Here is a 15308-nt window from a genome sequence, read left to right as displayed (position 1 = left end):
CCAGCAGGGCTTCAAGGTCAAGCTTTCGTTTCACTCCAGTTACTCGTCGTAGTGGACTTCAGCTTCTGAACACGATTCCTGGCAGTGAGACGTCCCCAGGTATACTATTGATCTCCCATTCATTCCGCTGGGTCATACTCAAGCATCCAATCACAGCGAAGGGCATTCACGCAGGCAGGCAGGCAGCCAATCAGGTGCATATTGCATTCAGGCCATTCACTTCTCTCCAGACACTCACAACAAGTTATGTGTATTGGTACAAGTACCCAGCGATTCAACATTCCACACTGCATTCATACCAGTTTCGGGCAGGGCTTTCTCAGTCATAGTGTCAAACACAAGATACTAGACATCCACAACATAGAATGCGTATTCATCACACACTCCATTCACCCAGGTCCCACCCACAGGCGTATCCACAACATACGGTCATTGGGAATGCTCCAGCCAGTCTGGTCAGCACTTCCCCAAACTACCATATATGGAACTTCCACTCAACAGCCAGTCAGGTGGAAGGGACAGAGTCAGGGCTTCCCGGGACTTCAAGAAGATCAAGGTAACAGGCGATGGAAGGCAAGAGGCCACAGGGGCCATCTTGTCTCCATCAGGAATCTACTGATTCCAATAACAGGGCCTGGTCATCCCAAAATGGAGGACACTCAGGGCTCCAGTCAATTCAGCACGGAGCTGCCACCAGCCTGTACCCTGCTCTGTGGGCCACACACAGGTGCCCAAAAACATACACTAGGGGCACAGGGTTGTACCCCTACCCATGGGTGCCTTAAGGGTATCCCATGGGTCTGTTCACCAAAACCAAAGGAGAGAGCTGCACCGCCAGGAGTCCCACATGAACTCCTGCGCGGAAAACACGACAGAGCACACGATAAAAGGCAGTAAAGGACAAGGATACGGAGGCCCTGTCCCTCCGATGCATTTCTACCATCACAGTCACCTGAATGCACCCAGTCCTGATTGGCTGGCTGGCTGTCCTTGGAGGACAGCCACCCTGCTGCGTCAGTGACAGCTAAGATGTGCATGAATGGGAGAAACCTGCAAAGAAGGTGAGGGTTTTGGGACTGAAGACAGATTCGACCACCGGGAAGAACACCCAGACTAAGAAACCATGAACGAAGCTTGCTGCATCCTCCTGGACCGTTAAATTGCCCAGTGAAGCCCTGCTGCTGTGCTGAAGCTCCTTTTTCTGATCGACAAGAGAAGTTCCGGAGAGGACAATTTCTTCCCTTGGGTTAGTGGGACCAACTAACACCGAGACCTCCCCCAATTGGCTGCACTTCTTTACTGTTGCTGAAACCAAGTGCCAGGTGTCGAGAAATCTGTAGTTGAGTGCAATGTCTGTAAGTTGGACAAAAGCTCCAGGAGTGTCATGAGGACCCTCCAGAAGCAGGACGACCCAAGCTCGAGTCACCTCACCAGAGTGGTGGACTGAAGGCATGAAGGAAGCCCAGCCAGTGTCCAAGATCTGGGGTGGTGCTATTTACCGACAGGGCTGGACTGCCCCTCTGGGACACCGGGAAATCGCCCGGTGGGCCTCTGGCCTTAGGGCCTCTTTGGAGCGGAAGGATACACATCCACCTCTTCCTGGATGGTTTGCCTGGAATTGGCTGCCTGCAGTGCAGGGTGCCATCACCAGGCGCTGCACATTTTTTTTTCTTCCATGCAGGGCTGGGCCCACGCCTGCGCATATGGCCCTCCTGGGCTGGGCCCCGGAACCGCACGTGCCCTGCACAGTACACAGATTGCCAGCCAGGTCAGCAGGTCAAGCTGCAGTAGCTGGCCGGGCTGCATGAGGCCTTCGTCTGGTAGTGGCAACTTCCATCATGTCGACTAAGGTAAGCTGAACAACGATAATATCGTATGACGGAACTTTTGCTATGGCAATAAATTAATGCCTACTGACTGCGCCCTCCAAGTGTCTGTTGCATATCATTTTGATCATAAAAACTGCGCTCTTTGCTTCACTCGGAACATGTTAAGGAAGGAATATTAAAATTCAAAATTAGGAAATAAGACATGTAGACAGACACCTCTTTCGTAAAATAAATGCTTAGCGTTCATGTACCTGCAGGGTGAACTGCTTTTATTTCTTTAAATGCGCTTGACGATTTAAACAGAAGTCGCAATTTGCCCATGACGGGTCATTACAGCAGTGACGTACAGGCACATGAATTAGTATTTGTGTTTATTGTTTTACATAGCGCCTTAATCCAAGGCGCTTTACAATGAACAACAAAATATACATTAAACATGGAACAGTAGAAGCTATAACGGTACAGTGTAGTACAGTGCGGCGGAGAAATTGCAGCTTAAAAAGAGTGTGGCATAAAACATAGATCAGACTCTCAGGGTGCCAAGTGCTATGCAGGGAAGGGTCACAAAGACTCACTTCGAGAGCCCGTCCCTTGCGGTCCATGGCCCCTCCCCAAGCCCGCCAGTGCCAGTAATTGCAGTCGGTGCAGCTTTAACGTGCATGTCTTTTCGTCATGCCTGTAATTTGTGTCTGCGTGGGATTGGTCCACTTGCCAGGAGGACCGTCTCTTGCAATGTCCCAGTTTTACACGAGCCAAGACCGGCTTTATTCTCCATGGTAACCAATGCAATCCAGACTAGGAACCGGGGTGAGCCTTGGGCACTACAATGGATATCCTGGCTAATGGTGACCATAGCGATGGAGAACTCTGCACTCCTCTTTCATGAAACTGGGCTGGTTTTACAGAGCATGCATGCATAACAATAAACTTCTGAAGCAGCACAATTACAACTGTGTAATAACTGAAGGGGATTCATAAATTAAATATGGGTTGCAGTCTGGGTGCATGATTTACTTCCATTTTCCCAATGTAGGATGACACTTTAGAGAGGCGAAAACGACTAACCTAAGTTGATGAGCCGCCTTGCTGGTGAATTGCCCAATGCCTGTAGGAAAAGCATAGGGTCAGGGACAAGTCAGTAAAAGACAAAGCAAAGAAAAAGCAGTGATAAAGCCCAATGCCTGTAGGAAAAGCATAGGGTCAGGGACAAGTCAGTAAAAGACAAAGCAAAGAAAAAGCAGTGATAAAGCCCAATGCCTGTAGGAAAAGCATAGGGTCAGGGACAAGTCAGTAAAAGACAAAGCAAAGAAAAAGCAGTGATAAAGCCACTGTTTGGGCTTTTGGGTAGATAAAGGATCAGTATTTTTCAGGCACTGCTATAATGGTACTATCTAGTCATAATATGACAACAACTGGCAGGTGGTGTCAGTACCTGGGCATATCATGTCCGTGCATGGCAAACGCGTATACAAGAGACAGAACCGTTGGCTTTGCCAGTGCCTTTTATTGTAACCAGGATGTCAGTACAAGGAACAAATGGAAGGATACACATACTGCTCATAAATCAGGTGGCCGAAGGCACACTTGCTTAATGCAGTTTTATTACACCAGGGGCTGGTTTATAGCTTGAAATAACCCATTGCCCTTCATATGGCTGTGCAGAAAGCACAGTGTTAGCTCAAACAGGTCCCTGTGGGATGTGTTTTGGAAGGGCAAGAGCAGTTACAGGCTGGGAACAGCCACATAGATTACCATGGCCATGGACGAGCAATGAGTAGGTAAATAACTAAACTGAAACCAATAGGCAGTGTGGCCCCTACACGCACCGCATCTCCCTGTTCACTTCTCAGGACAACAATTTGGTTTATAGGCAGCACTTACAGCTCTGTCTAATAGCCCACACTAAAATCAAAACACGCATTGGCAGTGCCAACAGGTTGGGCTTTTATGTAGGCATGCAAAAGACACCTGTCGGGCACTGCCATAGTGGTATTAACTGGCCATTGATGGTAGCAGGTCCAAAATGGTGCGAGTACCTGGGCATCAAATAGCAGTGTCTGGCAAATGCCTAGTACCTTATATACAAGCCCAAATTGCTGGCTTTGCCAGTGCTTGTTTTTAATGGGTCTTCAGTGAAGGACATGCATAGTTCTTACACATCGAGTGGCAGAAGGCAGACTTGGTTAAGACATTTTAATTACAACAGTAGCAGGTTTACAATTCCAATTAAGTAATTGATTCTCAGAAGACGGCTTTGAAAAAAAATGGCAGGAACTTTGAACATGCTAAAGATTGATACAGTTAGCTGAAAGAGATCCCAGGAGGATGTGTTTTGGGCGGGGAGGTTCAGGAACTGGATGGGAATGACCATAGGATTAGCGTCGCCCTGTGCAGTCAATGGGTGGCCAAAGACCCAAACACCTGCAAGCTTTGTGTCCTTTCTCTTGTGCAATTTCTCCCCATCTGTAATGCAATGGTTTTTGGCTTATTGGTGGCGCAAGCACCACATAACAGTACACATTTTACATGAAGAGCCTCAATTTACACAAAGTGCTATAGTCCAACGTGTACTGAGGAGTTTTGTGGAAAGGCTGGCTGACAGCAGAGCCGTTTAGAGATGGTATTATAGGACATTAAAACACTCACTAGTTATGGATTCCTTTTTTATGAAGATATTTCCATTTTAATGCAGCCACCTCCCACATTATAACAGCAAACAGAGCAAAACTACGGGAAGCTCAGGGGCAACGTGCTCACCTTGGAAGCAATGTGTCACAGAGCAACACAGGTCCGATTTCCGGGTCCGTGCTTAGAAACCTCTGGGTATTAAGCGCGTTATAAATAACCAATTGTATCATATCATATCAAGGCATCTCTTCTAGTAGTATTTGGCCAGGGGAAGACTCGCCTATTGGGAACTCAGGAGATTTCCCAGTAGGCCTCGGCACCCTGGGCCTCTTTTGTGTTGCATTTCTAATTTTTGCCATAGGAAAGGGGCTGGTGTTGGCGAAAAGGTCGTATTTGGGGCCAATTTGAAAATGATTTCCAGGTCCTCTTTTGGTTCCCGGTCCACCCCTGTTTACCGAGCGCTGAAACCGCGAAATGCCGCTGATCCGAAGAACACCTGTAGCTGCTGCCGACCTTCAAATTGCTCTGCAGGAGTCCTCCAGACGTCCTCCCTCTGGTCCCCAAGACTGAGGCCCAGGGACACAGCTTCTGCATCGCTGAAATCAGACGGAAGTCAGCTGGATCCTCCTCGTCTGTGGCTTGTGTTTCTCATTTGAGACTTACAGCATCTGTTTTTATAGAGTTGATTGTAGCTCTTTCACAAGTGTAACAGCTTGTGACCCTACAGTGATTTTTCTTAAACAAACTCTCTAACTTTGTGCAAGACTTTTACTATCTAAAAAGTGCCTCAGCTCCATTGACTTTGCTCCAATTGACTGTGGCTGTCCTGGCTCCCTGCAGACTCTTCTGGCCCAATTGACATTGATTCTAACTGTCCCTCATAGGTGATACATTGGTTTTTAACTAATATTGCTGGGAAATGTTTTTATCTAGACTTCATTGGGAGATTTAAAGTGCTCACATGCTCCGAGAACCTGTTTAACCTGCTTCCTTCCTTTAACCTTTCCTTCCTAACAACCTCAGAATTTACAAGTGCAAACGTGATACATAAATGCCATTCCTGCTCTAGTTAGTGAAGTCACCTCAGGGGGTAGGAAGTGTCTATGAAGCATCTCTAGCTTTGACTTGATTCCGAGAAAGTATTTTGAAGTGTATTTTTATTGTTTCTCATTGTCCTTTTTAAAGAATACTTATTTAAAACTGACCAGTAAATAAATAAATAAATATTATAGTAGAAAACCTTGAGTGTAAGTGTTATTTGGAGACTTGTATTTGTGGATTTCGATGCTACAGCTCCACAGCTCACATTTACCCCACTTGAGATAAGTCTGACTGCTCAGTCACTCTACTAGCGTGTGTCGTGCAGACCAATAGGTGGGTTACCTCATAGCAAGAGGGCAAGACTGGTGTAGTCTCCCACAGGGTTACTACATCAATTCCTGCCTAACACAAATGTGTCCTCGTTAGCAGTGTGATGATAGGTTCCTTCAGTTGTATGTCAGGGGGGGAAATGAGGCAATTTTCATTCTGAAGGAGGTACAAATTCATAATTGGCCCCAAAAAACATGTCTAACTTTGTTTGATGTACAGAAGGGTGGCACTGCGATTTTACTTCAATATAGTAAAACAAGGTTTTAGAATCGGCCATGGTAAGGGGGTAAAACAGTGGGCATCTCTGTTCCCCCTCTCGCCACCTTAACCATTGAATGCACAAATAGATCACGCTGAAGGGGAACAAGGACATAGACAACATTATTTAAAAAAAGGATTCAGCTGATGCCATGGCACTAGGTGGCGTTTCTAGAATACCACCAAAGGTATTCGAGAAATACTACCACCAGCACTGGTAAATCCTGGAATGGTATTTAGTGTAATGTTATTGTAATGGGTTATTAAAAACATGATTAATACCCAGAGGTTTCTAAGCGCAGACCCTGTGATGCTCCGTGCCGTCTTGCTTCCAAGGCGAGCGTGTTGCCCCTGAGCTATCCTCCTGAGTTTCCACACAAAAAAGTAAGGACCCAGGGTAAACTTGATGTGTGCGAGAGGTTCGTTGAGATTTTGTTCCGGCAGTTTGGTTGTGATTCTGCAATTTGTTTTCATTTTCTTGTAGTGCTCCACTCTCTCCTATTTCCCCTTCTCCTGGGCACCTCACGTCCTTGCTCCCCCGCACCCTACCCACAACCTCCTCTTCACAGCCCTCTTGTTCTCCCTTCATGAGCCCAATGCATGTATAGCGCCCCCTGTCACAGTACTTGAGTGGGAGCACAGAGAGGCTGACACAAGGATGCAGTCATCAGAAGGCAAAGCAAAGGGTGGAGCTATGAAAGCTAGGAAACTCTCTGAGAAAGTCTTGTTAGCGCTTCCTTGCCACAGTCCAATGTCTGATTGGTTGCCCTAGTCTCTGTCTTCTGATTACTGGGTTTCAGAGACACGAGTCCACTTCTGTAGAGTGGTTAAACAACGTCAACGAGAAAGCTTTGTCAAAGTTTCAGGTTCTCATCCAGAATCTTAAGTTGCGCTCAGATCTTCTCCCCGAGGGTTGCACTCCCTCAGGAGTTGAAGGATGTACTTGGGTAGGTCCTTCCTGCCTGACCGTTTCCCTGCTCTTGGGCATGGGTCCCGTATACTCCCCGGCTTGCTATACCTGTCATAGCCTTTATGCCACTCGGTGAGGTGGCACCCTCTCGTTGATTCCATGGCCATAGTCTACCCTGGACCAACCTGCTCTGCTGTAACCTCTCTGACTTTCCAGGTTATGGACTGCTGGTTCTCCTTTCTCTGTCTCAAGCAGTAGAGCTCTGTCTCCCCTTGCAGTCACATCATTCACCTAAAACCTTCTTCTCTCAAGGTGAGGACACTGCTCACTCCTTCCCCCACCCACCTCAATATCAACCTCATTCTCCTCCATCCTCACTCTCTCCATCCAAAGGCCAACATCTCTCCCATCAGAGCATCTCTCCTGCAAAATCTCCCCCAGATGGTGCTGCCCGTCTCCCAACACAATTTCCTTTGGACCGCAATTCTTCTCCAGCACAGCTCCCAATTGATGATAATCTTCCTTGTCCAAAGCCACCTGCTTATTTCTACCTCCCGATAACTTCTTGGGGCTCCCAGGCTCTTTGGCACCCCTATGATTGTTTCCAGGATCAGGCAAAGGGCTTCGTCCGATGCAGACATACATTATGTTCACCTTCTTGGAGAGAGCTAAGTTTGTAGGTGTTTGACATTTTGAAATAGGATCATTTTGGTTTTGACTTGTTTGTGTTGGAGATTTGCTGGTTATTGTGAATATTTATCTGCCTTATCAGGAGCTTTGCCAATGGAATTAGCAGGGTATTCTCTTTTCATATGTTACATCGTGTGACGTAGCCCTTGGCATGACGTTTGCCTGCTCATGCATCGGTTTGTCTGGCTTCTGCCACTTATATTGCAGCTGTGTTCCTGTTGTTTTTAATCTAGCCATTTTTCCTCTCAATCACTCCTTTGATTGTTTCAATTGGGGATTAGCTGTTTGCTTATCACAGAAGCCTGTGGAATCTTTGTTTCGGTGAGATCCTTGCTGTGTTCAGGGCCTTTGTAGGGCGGGAGTCTATAGTGGCTATAGTAAGTAGCTGTTCAAAGATGGTTGTGAAATCGGGTGTTAAATCGGGTGTTAAAGCTTTTTTGTCCATCAGCAGACCAACAATTTACAAACAAATTGAAGCAATGGAGCATTACGTCCAACAGTGAGTTCTATGGAAAATTGTTTCAAATATTCTAGATCCTCTTATGATTTCATATCTCAAATCCTCTTTTTTATTTTTAAAATCCTGCAAACACAAAGCAACTTTTAGTACCATTTCCTAAAATGAGATTTGAAAAATCATAGCATACCAACTCATGACCACCCTTGGACAACAAACAAGAAGCTACTATCATTGAGAGGCGTCAAACTAGGATTCTAAACTATGAACCTCCCTGATGGGCCAAATAAATAGCAAAGCACGTGTTGGGGGTTCAAAGATTTGATAAATAAAAAGAGAATTTGAGATTTAAAAACCTAAGAGGATCTAAGAAGGGGTTTTGAAAGGTTTTGAGGAAAGGTAATCAAAAAGGATTTAAAAAGTGGATTTGAGAAAGGCAGATTTAAAAGGATTTGAAACATACCAATTGGACTAGAAGCGACAGTTTAAGAAACGTATTGAATGAGATGATTGAAGACATGAAAATGTCTATCAACAAACATGTAATTGATTACATTGGATATTTTGAAACATATACAATAAATTGAACATGTGGGAGATTTCAATCAGTAAATTAATGTATGAAAGACATGGATTAAGTTTAACATTTGGGCCATTTTAATTAGTAAACAAATGAAGAAAATATTTCGGAACAATAAGTGATATACATGATACATGTGACTGTTTTAAGTTTGTTGTTTTACCAATTGAGAAATCTAAGTACTGATAAACAAATCGGCACTTGGTTTGGGATAAGGTGGTCAGTCATAATATCGAAAACAAATGTCGAAAGACAATCATTTTGAAAAAAAATGTCGAAAAAAAAATCGAATTCTTAATTTTTTTATTTATATATTTTTTGGGGGTTTCGCGAGTAAAAAAAAGGTAAAAAATATAAAAGGGGGGGGGGGTTGGAGGGGGAACCCCCCCATTTCGAATAAAAAACGTAGTGAAAAAGAAATTCGATTTTTTTTTCGACATGTCGAAAAAATGACTTTCGACATTTTTGTATTCGATATTATCACTATGAACCTTGGGATAAGTATCCACATTAAACTGCCCACTTTCTCTGAACATGGTGATGTGGTGGTGTGGTGATGTGGTGATGTGGTGATGTGGTGTGGTGATGTGGTGATGTGGTGATGTGGTGGTGTGGTGATGTGGTGATGTGGTGGTGTGGTGATGTGGTGGTGTGGTGATGTAGTGATGTGGTGATGTGGTGGTGTGGTGGTGTGGTGATGTGGTGATGTGGTGGTGTGGTGATGTGGTGGTGTGGTGATGTGGTGTGGTGATGCATGGTGGTGTGGTGATGTGGTGATGTGGTGTTGTGGTGATGTGGTGGTGTGGTGATGTGGTGGTGTGGTGATGTGGTGATGTGGTGGTGTGGTGATGTGGTGGTGTGGTGGTGTGGTGATGTGGTGATGTGGTGGTGTGGTGGTGTGGTGATGTGGTGTGGTGATGCGTGGTGGTGTGGTGATGTGGTGATGTGGTGTTGTGGTGGTGTGGTGATGTGGTGGTGTGGTGATGTGGTGGTGTGGTGATGTGGTGATGTGGTGGTGTGGTGATGTGGTGGTGTGGTGATGTGGTGATGGCCTTTATGAGCAGCAACACAAGGGTAATTGCAAAGGTCCCAACTTTGAGAAAATGTCTTTCCTGAGCAGGATGCAGGCCTGGCGATTCCCCTTTAGCAGGTCTATTTCATTTTGCTCCACACCAACAGGATATATTCGAGAGAAGCATCCGACAGTGCTGTTACCAGTGCGACAGAGTCTCTTGTCGGTGTCTATGGACTGTGTGACAGGGTCATGTGCATAACCATGTCAAGGGGGGTCAAGGACCCCTCTAACCATAGGGTAGGCAGCCTACAAGGGCAACGTCAGAGCCACACCTACTCCAGAGATGGTGTGGGGGAGCTCAGCGGGAACACTGTCCCAGGATCCCGGTACGTAAGAATCTTATTTGGGTTTTGGTGCCTCTTTTTATGGCCTGATGCCTATCACCCCCTGTCCTGACCAGGTCACGTTTTCTTCTCTTTCAGGTGGTTCCTGAGAAGCTACAACTCCCAGTGTGTACCAGACTCCTCAGACCCCTGTGATGGATAATGGTGTTGGGAGGCAGCACCACACTGAATACTACAAGTACCACAATTCTCCTCGGACCAACTGAGAAGACCCAGCCAGGAACAGGAGGAACAGACCGGTTACCCAAATGGGAACGGGATAGGCTTCCCCCTGCAGGAGTCACATGCGAAGCTGAGCGCCCACTACAGTCTTCCCAGACATGCTACTGGAAATCCGGGGGGCAGCAGTGGAGATGGGATAGTCCTATCAGAGTCCAGAGAACCCTGCCCAGAAAGCCTTTGTGGGCACAGACTTACAAGGCACAGGTGAGAACCCGAAATGACCACAGTGACCGCAAGCCTGGGTGGAAGGAAGGCAATGGGGACTGAAAGGGGGCAGAGCTAAGGGCCATTAGAAAGATGTTCTGGGGAAATCCCAGCCCACAAGCAGACAGAGCTCGGCCCTGGGCAGCATCCAACTCAGGGGCCCAATGGGAGCACAGAGAACATTCTAGACTAGAAGGGAAGGGCTATAAAAAGCCAACAGAGTCAGGCTACAATGATGGTTGTTCGGGTGAGGACAGAGGAGGAACACGAGGACCACGAAACCAGAGAGGAGTATGCAGAAGAAAGAGGAGACTGTAGAAGCTACTTTTGCCTTGTTTGGGGAGAGTCACAGTAAGGAGTTGGGGTTGAGAGAGCAGAACAAATGTTTGCTGAATGAGTGGGAGTTAGTAAGAGACTGACTGAGAATACTTTAGCAAGGTGATTAGGAGACCGAGACACGAGGGAGAGATTAGAGTGGTCGAGAGAGAGAAAAAGAAAGAAAGAAAGAAAGAAAGAAAGAAAGAAAGAAAGAAAGAAAGAAAGAAAGAAAGAAAGAAAGAAAGAAAGAAAGAAAGAAAGAAAGAAAGAAAGAAAGAAAGAAAGAAAGAAAGAAAGAAAAAGAGAAAACATTGCCCCAGAGCTCTGCAGACCCATGTGTTATGTCAGACACATGAAGAAAAGTCAGTCGGTTCAGGACCCCAGGAATAGCCAGGAAAAGACCCCTCGCCTCCTAACCCCATTGCGTACTAGCCTGGCCAATGTGACAATGCAGGCTTCTCCTGGGCACAGTGAGCTCCCCTCCCACGCCGACTCTGTAAACTCACACAGAAACATTGCAAAATGGCCCTCAGGTTCGGAAAGACTTAGTTTGTGCGTCTCAGCCTCGAGCCATGAGAGGACCAATCTCAGGACCACATTGGCCCAGGGGCGCAGTTGGCAATGCCATGTAGGGCACAGGGCAGTCCTCCCTAAAGATGTAGGGTCGCTCATTTTGGCAGTGAGCGATACAGGAGGCTCGTGTTTGGTGAAGGGTGGAAACTAGAGAGAGGAGACAGCATTCGCTGGAGAGACATAGGAGGACAGTGATAAAAAGTGGAGATCGAGATGACTGGAGAGGCATGGCGAGCTGCAGCGGTGGACGCGGCCGGGTCAGGCTCTAGGCAAGTCTCAAAGAGCCGGTACAGGCTCTAGGCAAGTCTCAAAGAGCCGGTACAGGCTCTAGGCAAGTCTCAAAGAGCCGGGACAGGCTCTAGGCAAGTCTCAAAGAGCCGGGACAGGCTCTAGGCAAGTCTTAAAGGGCCGGATCAGGCTCTAGGCAAGTCTCAAAGAGCCGGGACAGGCTCTAGACAAGTCTTAAAGAGCCGGGACAGGCTCTAGGCAAATCTTAAACAGCCGGGTCAGGCTCTAGGCAAGTCTTAAAGGGCCGGATCAGGCTCTGTCAAGTCTTAAACAGCTGAATCAGGCTCTAGGCAAGTCTCAAAGAGCCGGGACAGACTCTAGGCAAGTCTCAAAGAGCCGGGTCAGGCTCTAGGCAAGTCTCACAGAGCTGGGTCAGCCTCTAGGCAAGTTTCAAAGAGCCGGGACAGGCTCTAGGCAAGTCTCAAAGAGCCGGGTCAGGCTCTTGGCAAGTCTCAAAGAGCCCGGTCAGGCTCTAGGCAAGTGTCAAAGAGCTGGGTCAGCCTCTAGGCAAGTCTCAAAGAGCCGAGACAGGCTCTAGGCAAGTCTTAAAGGGCCAGGTGAGGATCTAGGCAAGTCTTAAAGGGCCAGGCCAGGCTCTAGCAAGTCTCAAAGAGCCGGGTCAGGCTCTGGTGAGTCTTAAAGAGCCGGGTCAGGCTCTAGGCAAGTCTTAAAGAGCCGGGTCAGGCTCTAGGCAAGTCTCAAAGAGCCGAGTCAGGCTCTAGGCACATCTTGAAGGGCCGGGTCAGGCTCTGGCCAGTCTCAAAGGGCCAGGCCAGGCTCTAGGCAAGTCTCAAAGAGCCGAGTCAGGTTCTAGGCACATCTTAAAGAGCCGGGTTAGGCTCTGGGCAAGTCTTTAAGGGACAGGTCTGGCTCTGGCAAGTCTTAAAGGGCCGGGTCAGGCTCTGGCAAGTATTAAGGGGCCAGGTCTGGCTTTGGCAAGTCTTAAAGGGCCAGGCCAGGCTATGGCAAGCCTTAAGGGTCGGGTCTGGCTCTGGCAAGTCTTAAAGGGCCGGGTCAGGCTCTGGCAAGTATTAAGGGACCAGGTCTGGCTTTGGCAAGTCTTAAAGGGCCAGGCCAGGCAATGGCAAGCCTTAAGGGCCGGGTCAGGCTCTAGGCAAGTCTCAAAGGGCCAGGTCAGGCTATGGCAAGCCTTAAGGGCCGGGTCTGGCTCTGGCAAGTCTTAAAGGGCCGGGTCAGGCTCTGGCAAGTATTAAGGGGCCAGGTCTGGCTTTGGCAAGTCTTAAAGGGCCGGGTAAGGCTCTGGCACATCTTAAAGAGCCGGGTCAGGCTCTTGGCAAGTCTTAAAGGGCCACTTTACTCTGTTCCGAAACTTAAAACCTCCATGACCGGAACAAAGGCGTGGAGGAGGGACAGGTGGTGGGACCCAAATCTTTGGACAATTTTGTCAGAACCGATGGAGATCCAGAAATCATTGGGAAGGATGGCGTAAATAAATCATTTCCAATATGTGCATGAGGTTGGGTTTCCCTCTAGACCCCCCCATTGGCTTATCTTATCCCAAGCTCTGGAGTGACGTGAACTGTGCGAGAGATCTCGGCAGTGGCTCTGTTGTGAGGTTCCATTGAAGAACAGCCCTGATCAGACCTGCACCTCACACAGAAACAAGCAGGGTGAGCAAGGGGGGGCGTCTAGTAGAAAATGGACCGACCTGCCCAAAGTCCCCCTATGGGGGGCGTTCAAGCTTTCCATAATAACATCAACGTTTGTAATGTATAAGGAGCGTGTTTGCTGAAGAGAGACAGAGAAAACATGGCACCAGCAAAACTGTGGCTGGATGCATTCCACTCACAGTCATTTAAAATACTTCCAAACAGTCCAACATGGCCCCAAAGAGGAGAAGCCAGCTCTGAAGGAAAGAGCTCACCAGTACCTGCTCCCGCACGGTGTGGAGGGCCGCTGCGTCTCCAAGGAAGGAATGGGGCTGCTGAGGGGTGTGAAGAGCTCGCCCTGTTTATAAACGAGGAACAGGGGGAGGATCCGCACACACTTTGGGGCTGCGATGTTCTCTTGTGTCAATGTGCACACATGGAAGGAGGCCAAAGCAGGCCTTGCTGCCTGCATGCTGGGCAAGGTGTCCTTTCAGGCTGTTTACTCTGGAGATGAGGAGAGGCCCCCCAGATCATGCGCAGAGTGGGTTGCCAATCTCCTGAGACATAGCAGAATACAGGTGCTCGAAGCTGGAACCACACACGCCCGGGTCACACGGGGTTCATTGTCGGCCAATGAAGGGGCGCCAAAGCCGTCACATGCTTTGAGGTGGGCCAATCAAAGACACTGAGTTTGCCAGGCAAATTGGCTCACTCTGTTAGGTTTTGCAGCTCTATAAAACTATAAAAGGAACTAAGCACGTTCACTTTGTTTTTTTTAGGGGTAGAGGCAGGAGTGTACAGTGCAAGACAGCAACGTGTGTTAATGCGCCCCATTGTGTCTGTTTGTGTGTTTAAACGGCTGTATTTCCCTTTGTTTTACCCTCATAAAAAACACCCCAGAAAAGTTTGGAAAAACAACAATACCCTGTTCCCTTTTGTGCACCTTCTCCCATGTGGCTGCGGTGATTTACCCATTATCACACATGTTGGCCAAGACAGCATTCCACGACTTGTGTCAGAGTCCTCAATTTACACAGTAGACCACAACTCCTTCCATCCTCTCAAGTTCTACACCAACATACTAAGATTTCTGCATTGTGTTCTTTCATGAAGAGAACCAGTTGTTTGTGCAAAGGAAATGTATAAGTAGAAATACCAAACCACATTACAAATCGATCTTGAAATATATTTAAGTCTTTGTCGAAACATGCTGGGTTTATTCTATTGTGATGGGATCCAAGATAAGCATGCCTACACACACAAACACATACAGTACCATTTCTGAACATGCCATGGCAAGTTCTGTTGCGCAACATGTGTAGTGTCCTCATGCAAGTGGACAATGTGTGCACTCCTTCAGGGGTTACGTGTGCTGTTGTTCAAGCAGACAGTTTAAAAAGGTAAATGGTGTGTGGCAAGGTCAATAATTGGGCTTTGTAAAAGGGGGGCAGGAGTCCCTCTCAACCGGGGTGCGAGGCCTAGCAGGGTTAATGCCAGAGTCCATCCTTTCTATAAGGTGACCGGTGGCAGCAGAGAGGCACCAGGTTCCCGTGCCACTCCTTTGCCCACTCCTGTGCCCATTTGTTTCTGTGCAGAACACGTCTCCAGCCTTGTCTCTCAGCCCATTCTCGCCATCTTCTCTTTCCATTTCAGGAGCGGAATCCAGAGAAGGAGAAGGGCAGCTGGCAAACCCAAACAGATGAAGATCAGAGAAGGCTTCCTACAAGGTTCCACCACTACAGAAACCCGGTCACTGTGGCGGAGCGGCGAGAGAGAAAGGGATGCCTGCTCCAGCCACATGGAGACCTGGAGTGGCCGAACAGAGCTTCGGCGCAGCCGTGCAACAGCCCCGAGTGGCAACAGAGAATAGGGAACCACCCAAGCTCGCTGGTAATCCCGATCCACTAAACCACCATGGACTTCAAAGGGAAAATGCCCTCTGACTTACTAG

The 15308-nt window shown here is 47.8% G+C and overlaps 1 protein-coding gene across 1 annotated transcript in view; it reads right to left on the bottom strand.

Annotated features, from left to right (window-relative positions):
* The window catches only part of LOC138580066 (vitelline membrane outer layer protein 1 homolog), a 283370-nt gene extending 269695 nt beyond the window's left edge, over nt 1-13675 (bottom strand). The window contains exons 1-2 of the mRNA XM_069650313.1: nt 13639-13675; nt 2895-2934 (exon numbers count right to left, since the gene is read on the bottom strand). The gene's annotated coding sequence lies outside the window, so the exon portion shown is untranslated. The remainder of the gene's footprint in view (nt 1-2894; nt 2935-13638) is intronic.
* Nucleotides 13676-15308: the final 1633 nt, after the last annotated feature.

Source organism: Ambystoma mexicanum, chromosome 3p, assembly GCF_040938575.1.
Source record: "Ambystoma mexicanum isolate Mex_15411 chromosome 3p, UKY_AmexF1_1, whole genome shotgun sequence".
In the NCBI taxonomy this organism is placed as follows: Eukaryota; Metazoa; Chordata; class Amphibia; order Caudata; family Ambystomatidae; genus Ambystoma; species Ambystoma mexicanum.
Note: the sequence above shows the minus strand (reverse complement) of the source record. Positions and strands in the feature narration are given on the sequence as shown.